This window comes from Pleurodeles waltl, chromosome 4_1 (assembly GCF_031143425.1).
Source record: "Pleurodeles waltl isolate 20211129_DDA chromosome 4_1, aPleWal1.hap1.20221129, whole genome shotgun sequence".
Lineage (NCBI taxonomy): Eukaryota > Metazoa > Chordata > Amphibia > Caudata > Salamandridae > Pleurodeles > Pleurodeles waltl.
In genome coordinates this window covers 204,545,605-204,559,089 of record NC_090442.1, presented here as the reverse complement: position 1 = coordinate 204,559,089, position 13,485 = coordinate 204,545,605, and the positions used below count along the sequence as shown (strand labels likewise).

The window sequence follows — 13,485 nt, the reverse complement described above, 5'->3', positions numbered from 1 at the left end:
AACAGGGAAAATGGTTGCCATCAGAGAGGAGGCCAGAGCCTGGATTGATCTCTGTTGGGCCACCATGCCAGTGTGAATGCCCTCCTGGAATGCATTTGTCTGTTGCATTTGGGCTGGCAACCCCTATATGGCATTCACAATGGTTGACTGCCCAACAGAGATGGATCGCAGGAGGTCAATAGCCTCCTCAATCAGGGCAGCAGGGCTAACTGGGGCAGGGCGTGAGGTGCCTGTGGCAAAGGAGATGCCCACCCTCCTGGGTGAGCGGGTAAGGGAAACTCGCTAAGGGGCTGCTGGGAGGGCGGTGCTGGTATAGGTGTGGCGGCTGTACCTGTAGTTGGGGTGGGCACAGAGGTGTCCGCCACCACCAGGGAGCTTCCATCGGAAGAGGTATCACTGTCTGAACTGTCCACTCCAGTCTCTGCTGTGGTGCTCCCCTCACCCGCTGTCCCACTGGTGCCCTCATCATATGTGGATTCGGCCTCCTGGGCCCTGTGGGATACAGCTCCCTCCGTCGTCGGTGCCTCTGCTCCTCCGCCAGATGATACTAATGCACACAAGGACAGGGTGACAAAACAAAAAGGGGGGGAAGAGACAAAGGGTGCACTTGGTCAATGGCACCAACAATACCACCATTGGTGTACACAACACACACACACAGGGAACAGTCCTACGCACTAGGCAATGCACTACCAGTCACAATGCTAGTCACCAGCCCATGGAAATGGATACCTAACGCCAATTGCAGCAAACCTGAGACCTACATACCCCTGCCCAGTAGTGGATGCCTACTAGCTTGGTTGGAGGAAGTTGACATCAGATCCTACCCAACATGGGACCTACCTTGCAATGTCCGGCCCGGCCTAGGAGCACCCACAGGCCCACATCCCCCACCCAGATACCAACCCACCAGACACAAGTAGTATATTGAGGCACTGTACTCACCCCCTTGTAGCTGCTTGATACCCCCAAGCGCCAATCCAGCTCCGGATAGGCCACCACCAGTTTGCGGGCCATCAGGGTGGTCAGGGTCTGCCGGGCACCCCTTCCTCATTGGGAGGCCAGCCCCAGCTGGGCCTCCGTCGTCTTCCGTGCCCAGCGGGTGCCCTGCCTGCCATAGACCCCCAGGGTCCGCACGTCCTTGGCTATGGAACGCCATATACCCTTTTTCTGATGGGTGCTGACCTGCAGGGAAATGGACACAGGAAAAGATATTAGTCGGACCATCCTGCCTGTTACACTCAAGGCCCACCATAGCCCTTCACATCCCCTTACACACAGACATGGCCACAAATACATGCAGCACACTGCCCAAGGCCCTTCCACCAACCCCCCCAACACAAGGCCTTCACATACAGCACTCCATGCATTCATGCCCCATGCATCATGCTCACAGTGTACTCGCTGGTTGGTCTGGAGGCCCATACAGCATTTGGTACTGGGGTAGGAACCCATCCACCAGTCTCTCCAACTCTGCCATGGTGCTGTAGTGTGGTTAGTTTTACGTATTCATTGCGCTTTAGCTTCAGGCTTTAGACCTTTGTGCATTTTGCATTTTGCATTTTGCATTTTGCCCTGAATGTATTTTATTCATTTGCTGACAGCTTAGAGCCTCTGTGCACTCTGCTCTACATGCTTTTTATTAGGCTTCGTACTGTTATTTTTCAAATAGCCAGTTCTACGGTGTTGTTTTTTATTCATATCACACTGTTTTGCCTACTTCAGCACTGGAGTTCTTCATAACATATTTACTCTGTGCTTCAGTCAAGGATACAGTCTGGTACATTGCCGATAGACGTGGTAAGAGTTTAGACTTGGCATTCCTGCGTAGGGACATTTTGTGATCACGGTGACATGTTAGTTATAAAATCACTTCCTTGTCTCAATACACGCAAGAGGGAGATTCCGACCAGGGAACCACAACTTGACGCTGACTGCCTCGTTGCAGATGCTGAACCAAGATCACAGGTCTTTGCTCAGGTATGAGGGCTGATATCCCCACAGTGATTCTAATAGGCAAGCTGGAAGCTTAACATGCTGTGCTCTAGATAGAACAAGCAGAGGGAGAGTAGAAACTGTTTGACAATATGATAGCTTTGTTTTTATGTTTTACTCTCCTGGTAACTATTACAATCCTACTGTGTTGTATCGTTCTGGTTATTGCGGCTCACGCCTTAATATCTAAAATACAGTCGTTTTATTAAAACATTATATAAAACTTATACTGTCTTTGTCATTTGTATATGAGATCATATTGGAAATGAGAGAGTTGGTTTGGATCTGAGTGACCACGACTTCCCTGAGAAGTTCCAAAGATGTCATGCGCTCGGCTGCCCAATCATTCCTTCCACATGGGAGAAATGAGGCACTGCTAGTTAGCCGGAGCAAAAACCGGATTTAGGGTGACAGAGTTCTTTACACGTGGGTCAGACTCAGTCCCCCACACCGTTATCGATCCTGCTACCTAGAAATCCAGTAGTCTTTTAGAATAATGAGAGCCCACGCGACATGGCGCCGCCAACGTTTGGTCTGGCTCTAATGATTAGGTCCGACTGACTCTCTTGGTCTCATATATATTTTGACTCCTCGGTTCCGTATACGGAGACGTCCGTGGGGCTGAGGGTTTCCGCCGCCACGGCATAGGTGTCCTATTGCTTAGTGGTTGGTTGTTCAAGCTTGAACTTTGAAAGGAAAAAAACCCGATATTGGTGTGCCTTCTCTGACCTGCAGCTGTTTTTTAATAAAATGGCGAATCCTAATGTAGTGAACATAGCTATTAATATGCGACATCCGCTCACGGGACATCTATTGACACATGGACTGACAGTCCAGGGGGGTCCGGTCACTTTTGTGGTGGACGCCCACGCAGCCTATAGAAAGGAACTTTTTTATTCTTGGGTCGCTTTTCCAGCAGTGGATGGGGGGACAAATACTTTTCACGAATACACAGTTGCGAATGTCCCTGGAAAATACAGGGCTTACGCTTATTTAGAAATACCTCTATCTTATCAAGAACACCATAATTGGCTTGATGGCGCCCTCCCACACACAATAGCACAAGTAAGGTTAGGGCCACTGAGTAATGATGGTCCTACCTGGCCTTTATTGGCTACATATACACCACATCCTGCGGTTGCTCAATTGGCAGTGGTTGAAGTTCGTCGTTTATATACAGAATTAACGGCTACATATAGACGATTAGTTCAGTTTGTGATGCAGACATTAAACACGAATGCAGCGCGTGCTGCTCCAGCGCACCCACAGGCGGTGGTTCCGGGTCTTAATCCGGCCACTGTACACTCAGTTATGGGTAAAGTACCGGCTAAACGAGAGGAGACGCTGGAAGCAGTATTTCCCCATACGGGACCTCAGGATAAACATAGAATTTTGACGATGTGTTTGCCGTACGGGATGGTTCCTCCGGTGGACCTTTGTACTACCTGGGGCACGGTGTTTGCCGCGCTCTACACTACGGCACACGGTACACCGACATTAGCTAATTTACCGGACGTACTTAAACAGATTCAGGATGAATATGGGGCTGCCCCTGCCTTGGATTTGGGCATGCAGTTGCTGGGCAATTTTGCCACAGTTTCTTCTATTATTTTGAGTAATCTCAAAGGAGAGGCAGTAGCACTAGCAGTGCGTATGCGTCTTCGGGATGTTCCGCTGCTTCAACAGGAGCGGGAGCTTCCGAGAATTATAGCGGAAACATATTCTAGTATTGGTCGTGATAGCCTAGGGGCTAGACCACAAAAACCCCAGTTACAGGGTAAAAATAATAAAGATAATGCTAAACAGCAACAACCTGAGGGTTGGAAAAAGCGCTGGGAAAAGAAACAGCAAACACCTAAGAAGGATGATGGGCAGTCTCCGCAACCGGAGACCCCACAGAATAAGTATAATCTCAGGAATAGGGATACTTTGAAGACGCCTGATAGATATCAATATACTGATACACGCCAATCTCGTTCCTTTCAGGACTCCTCGGAAAAGAGAAGTGAGAGAGGTGGGCGGTCAGAGCGGAGGACGGAGTACGTGAAACCGAGACAGGATTCACAATGCTCAGCGGAGGTTTCTATTAAACAAGAAGAGAAACCGCTGCAACAGAAACAGCAATTCAAAAAGAAGAAGGTGGCAGCTGTCTCAGTTAGACATGCCGCTCAAGAAGAGAGTTCTCTTGACGAACAAGACATGGGCGTTAGCACTGTTAGACAGCGCGGCAGAGGTCACAATAGTTCGCCGGAGTCTTCTAGAGCATCTGGAGGTGAAAGCAACTGATGACTTCATACAAGTCGAAACGGCGGATATGCGAGTCTCTGATCCTGATAGAGTATATGAAGTAACTCTGCGATTGGAAGGAGACATTGACCGTATTATAAACGCCATTTTTTGGGACCATGTGGTAAAATCATATGATGTTCTGTTGGCCGAACAAGATTGGCCGCCTGACTTTGTTCGCGACTGTCCGGTTGGGGAGGAGGTTATTACATCTTCCTTCTCACCACTTGTTCCGAGAGAACTCGCGGAGTCCTATAGTAAATCATGGGCTCTAGCACAGGCTCCCGCCTTGTATAGAAATAACGTGGGGTGGGACAGACAATAACCTTATCATGTAATACCGATAAAGGGCGAACCTCAGCCACAACCGCAATATCCTATCAAATTTGAAGCTAGGGCATCGGTTAGACAGATTCTTACAGAATTGGAGTATCAGGGTGTAATTGAGCCCTGTGTCTCGCCGATGAATAATCCCTTGTTTCCGGTTGCTAAACCGGACCATTCGTATAGGATAGTGGTGGATTACCGACATTTAAATAGTCATACACGCACATATGCAATACAGAATTCACACAGCGCAGCACTTATGAATAATATAGTGCGTAAAAAATACAAGACAACATTAGATATCTCGAATGGATTTTTCTGCCAGAATATAGCGCCCGAGAGTCGGGACTATACCTGTTTCAGTGCGTTTGGCTCTCAGAAAAAATGTTGTCGTTTGCCTCAGGGGTATAAAAGTAGCCCAGGACTGTTTTCGGCTCGTGTAACTGAACTGCTGCATGAGTTCGACCCTGAAGCATTATCATATGTTGATGACATATATCTGACAGATGATGAGATTCTGCAACATCTAAGGCGCGTTTCGCGCATTGTTGTGGGGTTTGCTAATATTGGCTATAGGTTTAATTTTAAGAAATCGAAGATTGCCTTCCTCAGCATCATTTTCCTGGGATATGAGTTGTCGAGTGAGGGCAAGAGCTTAGCGCCACATTTTTGGGAGAAATGTGCTTTATTGCAGCCTCCTAATACGGTTCGGAAGCTCCAGTCATTGTTGGGGTTTCTGAATTTTGGCAGAACTTACATTCCTGAATATCCATCGCGTATAAAACCCTTATACGAGTTGATTCGCCCGAATTTTTAGAGTAAATTTTGGACGATTGAACATACACACATACTGCGGGAATTACAGAGTGATCTTTTAGCAGTTAAACACTTACACACTCGGGACAATAAGACACATTTAGTGATCAGGGTGATACCTGGGGCTGTTGGGTTTACTTATGTCACCTTTAATGAAGGGGAGACTGTCCCAATTGCATACAAATCTCACTTGTTTTCTGCTGCAGAGCAACGTTTTGCACAAACTGAGAAAATTCTCACTGCAGTACAGATGGCTGTTATTAAAGAAAGACCGCTGGCCAGGGTCAACGCATTGTTGTCGTTTCACCGGTTCCGGCCTTAGAGGCTGTTACAAAAGCGAGTGTTCCTAATTCGAAGGCTCTACACCCGCGATGGATACAATGGGCTACGTCTTTGACAGCCACTGATGTGGATTATGTATTTGACCCTAAACTGCAGACTCAAGAATTTCTTCAATATGAAATAGAATACCCTGTTCCTGCTGGTACATTGCCTATTGACCAATATGAAGTGGTCATGTATACTGATGGCTCTGCGCAACCAGCGGTTGGGACTAAACAACAGTATTCTGCTGCATGTGCGGTGGTGAGCGGCACTATGGAGGGGGAAGTGTTCTGCCCCCGACATACTTATACTAAAACCTTGGGAGATTGCACGGCACAGCTGGCTGAGCTCAAAGCTCTATTGTTAGCGTTGGAGCACGCGGATCCGGCACTTTTAACCTTGCTGGTCTGTGACTCCTACTACTGTGTGCAGTCTTTCAACGAATATTTACACTATTGGAAGATGAATGGGTTCAGAGATTCTAAAGGCAACACCATTAAGCATAAAATGTTGTGGGGTAAGGTTGCGGATCTGAAGGAAACGCTTCCTAAAGTCCATGTTGTGCATACACTTGGACACCAGCGCATTGGAATACACGTTGCTGGGAATACTTTGGCTGATGAAGCCGCGAAATCGGCAGTGGCTGTCGCCACTGTGGCCGCAGTGACTCGTTCGAGTTCCAAACCAGACACAGAAATATCGGCTGCCATAAAAGCTACTGCTGATGGCACGCCCTTTCCTAAAGGATTTCCTTCAAAATATAGTTACTGCTTGAATCGGGCGCTAAATGCTACTGTTACAATTCCAGGCATTGGTGTACGTGAAATTCCGAATAAAATAGAGAGACCTCGATTGATTTCTGCAGCCCATGAAGGGGTGGCTTCTGCACATGCTGGGGTGGCTGCCACAATTTCACTTTTACAGGCTCGTTACTGGTGGCCTGGTCTCTATAAGGAGACGAAGCAGTATGTCCTTTGTTGTGACATTTGTCAACAAATTAAGGCATCGTCGGCTAGACGCCCGCAGCAGACGCCCCTTCTGATTTCAAACAAACCATTACAGTGTGTGTACTTGGATCATTGTGGTCCGCTGACGCCAGATAGTGCATACAAGTATATATTGGTTGCTGTAGATTCGTGCTCCAGATTTGTATGGGTATGGCCACAACGCTCGGCTGACGCTCGCATTGTTATTAAAGATTTGCGCATCTTTGTCGATATATTTGCAGTTGCGGCTTTTCATTCGGACCAGGGCCCTGCTTTTGCCTCTAAGGCATTCAGGGACACCATGGCTTCGTTGGGGGTCCAACTCCAATTCTCGTCTCCATTTCATCCCGAGGGAAATTCTGTCGTGGAGCGTTTAAATCGTGATTTAAAGCAGTCCTTAACGGCCAGAGTTATAGGTACGGGTCGTGGTTGGCTAGCCCAATAATGAGAGCCCACGCGACAGTGCCAAGGCAGGGGCCCTTTCCCCAGTGACACAAGCCATGGTCGATTCCAGACACAGGTCACAGCAGAACATACATTGTAGGTCCTCTCCTGTTGATGGTCAGGTAGCAAGTGAGTGTACAGATGAAAATGACAGTCACGTACGCGGCAGTGCGTACCGTCACCGCCGCCGTACATCACCATTGGCCACTGTAACCCATAGGGCCCTATGATAACCAATGAGCAGTTGCACGGCGGTTCTCGACCGCCTCACCAACGGTGCACAACGTCAGCGGAGTTACCTCATTTTCACATGTCCCTCCATACAGGACAGGCGGACGCCATTTCAGGGGGGGCAGGCCATGGCACCTAACTAAGTCACAGTACACAAAAGCACCATTTGGACCTATCCAACAATATACTGTTACAATCACAACATGCAAGGAAGTGTAGTGTTTGGAAATATGAGAAACTGCTCACCATTTTGCCCCATAGACTGCAACCGCTGCGGATGAATAGGGGATGGAGACATCCCTCCGTGTACAGACCCCTGGTGGACTTGGCAACAATGGAGGACAGGCACATTATCCTCACCTCTAGACTGGACAGGGCCACAATCACATAGCTGTGTGCCCAATTGAAGCCTGACCTGATATCTGCTATCCGTCACCCAACCGGGATCCCCCCTCTTGTGCAAGTGCTATCAGTGCTTCATTTCCTGGCAACTGGCTCCTTCCAAGTGACAGTGGGCTTGGCAGCAGGAATGTCACAGCCAATGTTCTCAATAGTGCTCACCAGAGTGTTGTCTGCCCTGATTAAACACATTCGCAGCTATATCGTTTTTCCCCCAGGTGGAGGATTTGGCCACAGTGAAATCTTATTTCTATGCAAAGGACCTATATCCCCAACATTATTGGGGCAATTGATGGAACACATATTGCATTTGTCCCCCCCCCCCAGAGAAATGAACAGGTGTTCAGAAATCGAAAGAGCTTTCACTCCATGAATGTGCAGATAGTGTGCCTGGCGGACCAGTACATCTCCCATGTCAATGCAACGTTTCCTTGGTCTGTGCATGATGCCTTTATCCTGAGGGATAGCAGCATCCCAAGTCTGATGGCTGAACTCCAGAGGCACCAGGTTTGGCTAATAGGTGAGCCCTGGTTCCCAGCCAGTGGATGTTGGTGTGTGGGTATGGTGTGGGCCATAAGGGTTAGTATGTGTCTAACAGGTGTCCTTCGATATTTGCAGGTGACTCTGGTTACCCCAACCTCTCATGGCTACTGAACCCTGTGAGGAATCCCAGGACAAGGGCAGAGGAACATTACAATGAGGCAGATGGGCGCATAAGAAGAATTATAGAGAGGACAATCGGCCTCCTGAAGGCTATGTTTCATTGCCTCCATCTCACAGATGGTTCCCTGTGCTACTCACCCAAGAAGGTCTGCCAGATTATTGTGGCATGCTGTATGTTGCACAACCTTGCCTTACGTCGCCAGGTCTCTTTTCTGCAGGAGGATGGGGCTGGAGATGGGTGTGTGGCTGCAGTGGACCCTGTGGACAGTGAAGATGAGGAGGCAGAAGATGAGGACAACAGAAGTGCAATAATTTGTCAATACTTCCAATGACACACTGTTAAGACAGTGTAACTTCACTTTTAATTTACAGTTTTGTGTTTGACATTGTGACTGGCAGGCTGATTTTCCCACTTCTATGCCCACTCACTGTACCCTTTGGCATCTCTATTTGCAGATATTTGTGCCCCACTATTGCTCCTGGTGTGTTGACTGAAGCCAACTACAGGTCATTCCTATGTATACATTACTGTACAGCTGTATTGCAGTGTTTATACCTTGTTAAACAAATACATAGTTAAATCATTTGACATACTCCATATTTGTATTTTTTTCAAAGGGTGTTAATTTAAGTGCTAGAGGGGGATGTGCAATGGGCTGGGTTGATGGTGGAGGAAAGTCCAGGATAGAGTCCAGTCTATGTGGATCACAGGTACATTGTCCAAGGGGGCATAGGAAGGGGAGCAATGGCAGTTCAAGGTGGACAGGGTGACAGGGTGGGACACAAGGGTGACATTCAGGAGAGTATAATTTCCTGGCGGGATCTTGGCAGTAGTCTCTGGATTCTGCCTGGAATGCAGGGAACGTTTGCGGGATGGTTCTCCTTCTGCAGAGGGAGGGGTACTAGTGGCCTGTTGGTTCTTTGGCGGGGCCTCCTGTCCACTAGCGGCAGCGGAGGTGGAGGACTGTTCATCGGTTTGGCTAGTGGTAGGGGCCTGATGGTGTGCCATTGGCTTCCTCATTGTGTTGGCCATGTCTGCCAGCACCCCTGCAATGGTGACCAGGGTGGTGTTTATGTCCTTCAAGTCGTCTGATCCCCAGGTACTGTCCCTCCTGCAGCCGCTGGTTCTCCTGCATTTTGTCCAGTATCTGGCCCATTGTCTCCTGGGAATGGTGGTATGCTCCCAGGATCTTGGTGAGTGGCTCCTGGAGATTCGGTTCCCTGGGCCCTGATCGTCCTGTGTTTGTGAGGTGGCCTGGGGTCCCTGTAGTGGTGGGCACACTGCTAATTGACGTGTCCTGGGGACAGAGGTATGGGCCCGCTGGGTGGGTGCTGTGCTGGTGTTTCCTGAGGGGGGAGGCTCTGTGGTGGTATCAGACTATGCGTGGGTAACCGACTGTCCGTAGATCCCTGATGGGCCAGGTTGGTCATCCAGATCCAGGCATCCAGAGCTGCTGTCATCACTGTGGGCCTCTTCTGGGAGGGGACTGGATGTTGCTGGCACCTCCTCTCCAGTGACGTTGGCTGGGGGACCTGTGAGGATGCAAATGCAGTGTTATTGTTTCTGCGTGTGACATCTTGTGCATGGGTGTGTTGCCCTCTAAGGTTTTTTTTGCCCTGGCAGCTTTGCCTTGTGTGAGTTATTTGGTGGGCTAGCTGTTTCCCTCTTGTGTGCATGCTTTAGTGATAGATGTCCATGCAGGTCTGTGATGGGTGTCCATGCATTGGTGTTGCATGCAGGGCTTGGCATTGGGATGGGTGGGTTGTGATGGTGGGGTGTGTGGGAGGTGGTGAAGTGATGGGAGGTGGGTAAGGGTGGGGGTTTGTGATGGCATGCAGGTAAGGGGGGGCGATAGTAATAATGATTTGACTTACCAGAGTCCAGTCCTCCTCCTACTCCTGCCAGGCCCTCAGGACGCATGATTGCCAAGACTTGCTCCTCCCATGTTGTTAGTTGTGGGAGAGGAGGTGGTGGTCCACCGCCAGACCTCTGTACAGCTAGTTGGTGTCTTGCTGCCACGGAACACACCTTCCCCCGTAGGTCGTTCCAACTCTTCCTGATGTCATCCCTTGTTCTGGGGTGCTGTCCCACGGCGTGGACTCTGTCTATGATTCTCCGCCATAGCTCCATCTTCCTTGCAATGGATGTCTGCTGCACCTGTGATCTGAATAGCTGTGGCTCTACCCGGATGATTTCCTCCACCATGACCCTTAGCTTCTCCTCTGAGAACCTGGGGTGTCGTTGTGGTGCCATGGGTGTAGTGTGATTGGTGTGGGTGACGGTGTGTAAGGTGATGTGTTGGGGTATGTGATGTAAGGTGCGTGGATGGTGTATAGGTGATGGTGGTGTGTGGCTGTGGTCTTGTCTGTGGTTTTGCTATCTCTCTTGTGGCACTTGTTTGTAGTTGTAAAGGGTTGTGGGTAATGTGGGTGTGTGTTTTATTGTGGTATGGGTGTGGTGTGTGAATGGGTGTCAGGTGTGTGTAGTTTGAATTGTCCAATGTGGTGTTGTTTTGTATGTGTGTGTGTATTCTGAGCGCGGCGGTATGTACCGCCAATGTTTTACCGTCATTGAATGTCCGCCGTGGTGATTCATGGGTCATAATGTTGTAGTTCTGCTGGCATAACAGTGTGAGTTTTGCTACCGCCAGTTTATCACCGACCTTTGTGCTGGCAGACTTGTGTGTGTAGCTGTATAGTGACGGATTGCTATGTGTGTGTCATAATATGGGTATCGGTGATCCGCCGCCACTGTGGTATGTTGGCGGCAGTCAGCTTGGCGGTAAGCGGTACTTACCGCCAATGTCATAATGAGGGCCAGAATGTTTTGTACAGTTAACATCTTAATGACATTACATCAGCCTTGAATAATGATGGGTAGATTTTTCTATTTAGTCAGATTTATCAATGGCGTATAATTATGGGTAAATACCTCCTCAATAATTGGTGTAAGCCGAAACCCGAGATATGTAGCTGTCATTATAAATCAAGAGTCTTGGGCAGGGTCTTTACTGTTATATAAGACTTGAGTCTTATTCAAGTTTAGAGCATAGCCAGGCAACTCACTATATTGCCTAGCTTCGTGTTCATTTGCCTTTAATGCAGCTACTAGATTAGATGTTAAAATTATCATATCATCAGCATAAACTACAACCTTCCTAGTAGATCCATTTAGGGCTACAGGTGGGGCATGCATGGACTGAGCTATTTTCCTTATATACGGCTCCAGATAGAAGATAAACAGTTGGGGTGATAGGAAACAACTTTGAAGCACACCCCGCATAGTTGTAAATTTATCAGATTGCACGCCCATAGACACTACTCTTGCAGAAAGGTTGTAAAAAAATTGCCCAAATTCTTTGCATCTGCTTTGTGTCAAACCAAAACTTTTTCAGGACACACAGGAGAAAAGGCCAAAAGACTCTGTTTAATGCCTTTTCAGCGTCAAACAGCACTATCTCAGCTTGTACCATGAGTTCTGCAGCCACATTGAAAACAGCGGCAGCTATGTTTATGTGAAGAGTCGTGACTCAAATGGGAAAAAAGCTATGCTGTAGGGAGTCAAGCAATCTATTAATCTAGATTTTAAATCTATTGACCCACATTTTAGAATAGATCTGTGAATCAGCATCAATGAGATATTGGTCAATGCAACCAGCGATTGCGGGAATCTTTATTTTTCTTTAAAAAGAGAACTATATTTTTTTCCAGGAGAGTGGAGTCAGATTTTTAGTCTTAACATAGTTTATTACGTTCTTAAACCGCAGCATGAGAATAGCAATGAGGTTGCCATAGAACTCCACAAGAAGAAAGTTTCATCTGGTCACCTTGCTAGTGGGAAGATTGCCAATCGCACTTTCACTGTGATAGAGGTTTCTAACAAATCATGTTGTTTAATGGTAATTCACTGAATCTTTACATCTTCTATATAGGCCTTAGCTTCTCTCTCAAAGAAATCTTGAGATTTGTTGTACAGCGTCTCATAACACAAAAAGTAGAGATGTTCCCTTATTTTTCTGTTATTATTTAACCTTGAGAGTTACAGATTGCCTTTATATAATTTATACTCTCTTTCTTCTTACACTGCATGGCCAATATTTTCACTATAGTCTCATTATTCTCAAAATGTCTCAGATGAGTCAATCATAGATGTCTAGAAGATTTATCCCACCACTGTTTTTTAATAACCATTCTGATCTCAATGAGCTCCCTCAAAGCAGTATCTAAGCTTAAGGTACAGCCCGCCCGGTGTCTAGGAATCTGCACTAGCTGAATTACCATCCTTTGGAGTCTATCTATTAGTTCAGTTAATTGTTGTGGCTCCTCCTTATCTTTACTAACCGTGTATGACAGTGTAGCCCCTGCCCCTCAATTCTAGCCTTTACACAGTCCCATACCTTGATAGGAAAGCGCTATGTATGTAGACATCAACATATTCTCATTATATTTGTAACGTGATTATAATAAGCATCATCATTAAGAAGAGTCTTTTTAAAGTTCCTCCTAGTGGGATTAGAGAGAGGGTGCAATCATCTCTTTCTAATTAAGAGAGCCCGGGCGGTTATGATTTGAGATGATTTGTGAATAGATGTCTATTGTAGCATTACTAATTAGTCTTTGACTAACTAAGAACACATCTATCCTTAAGCAAAATGTATGAGGCGCAGAATAGAAAGCATACCCCTGTTCTTGCTTGCACAACACAAGCCAGTCATCCACCATGCCAAGAACTTTGATAATTTGAAACAAAGCAGATCTTGATTTGCGTTTACAAAAATGGGTATGCATGCTACTAGAGTCATTTTTATGGTCAATTGTAAGAATAATATAGTATAAGAGGGAATTCCATAATGACAGTTCCAGCATAAGCTGGATAAACCATGCTGCCTCATGTGTATTTGGGCCATACAGAACTTACATGGTGATAAAGTAACCACCACTATTAAAGCTAAATGATTACCCATTTTCCCAAAGGATATAGCTTTGACTTGACAGCTGTCCATGTGTGTTATTT

General features: G+C 47.2%; 1 protein-coding gene across 1 annotated transcript in view; it reads right to left on the bottom strand.

Annotated features, from left to right (window-relative positions):
- Nucleotides 1–13,485, bottom strand: part of LOC138287578 (sodium- and chloride-dependent GABA transporter 2-like) — a 633,422-nt gene that overhangs the window by 269,132 nt on the left and 350,805 nt on the right. The window lies entirely within an intron of this gene.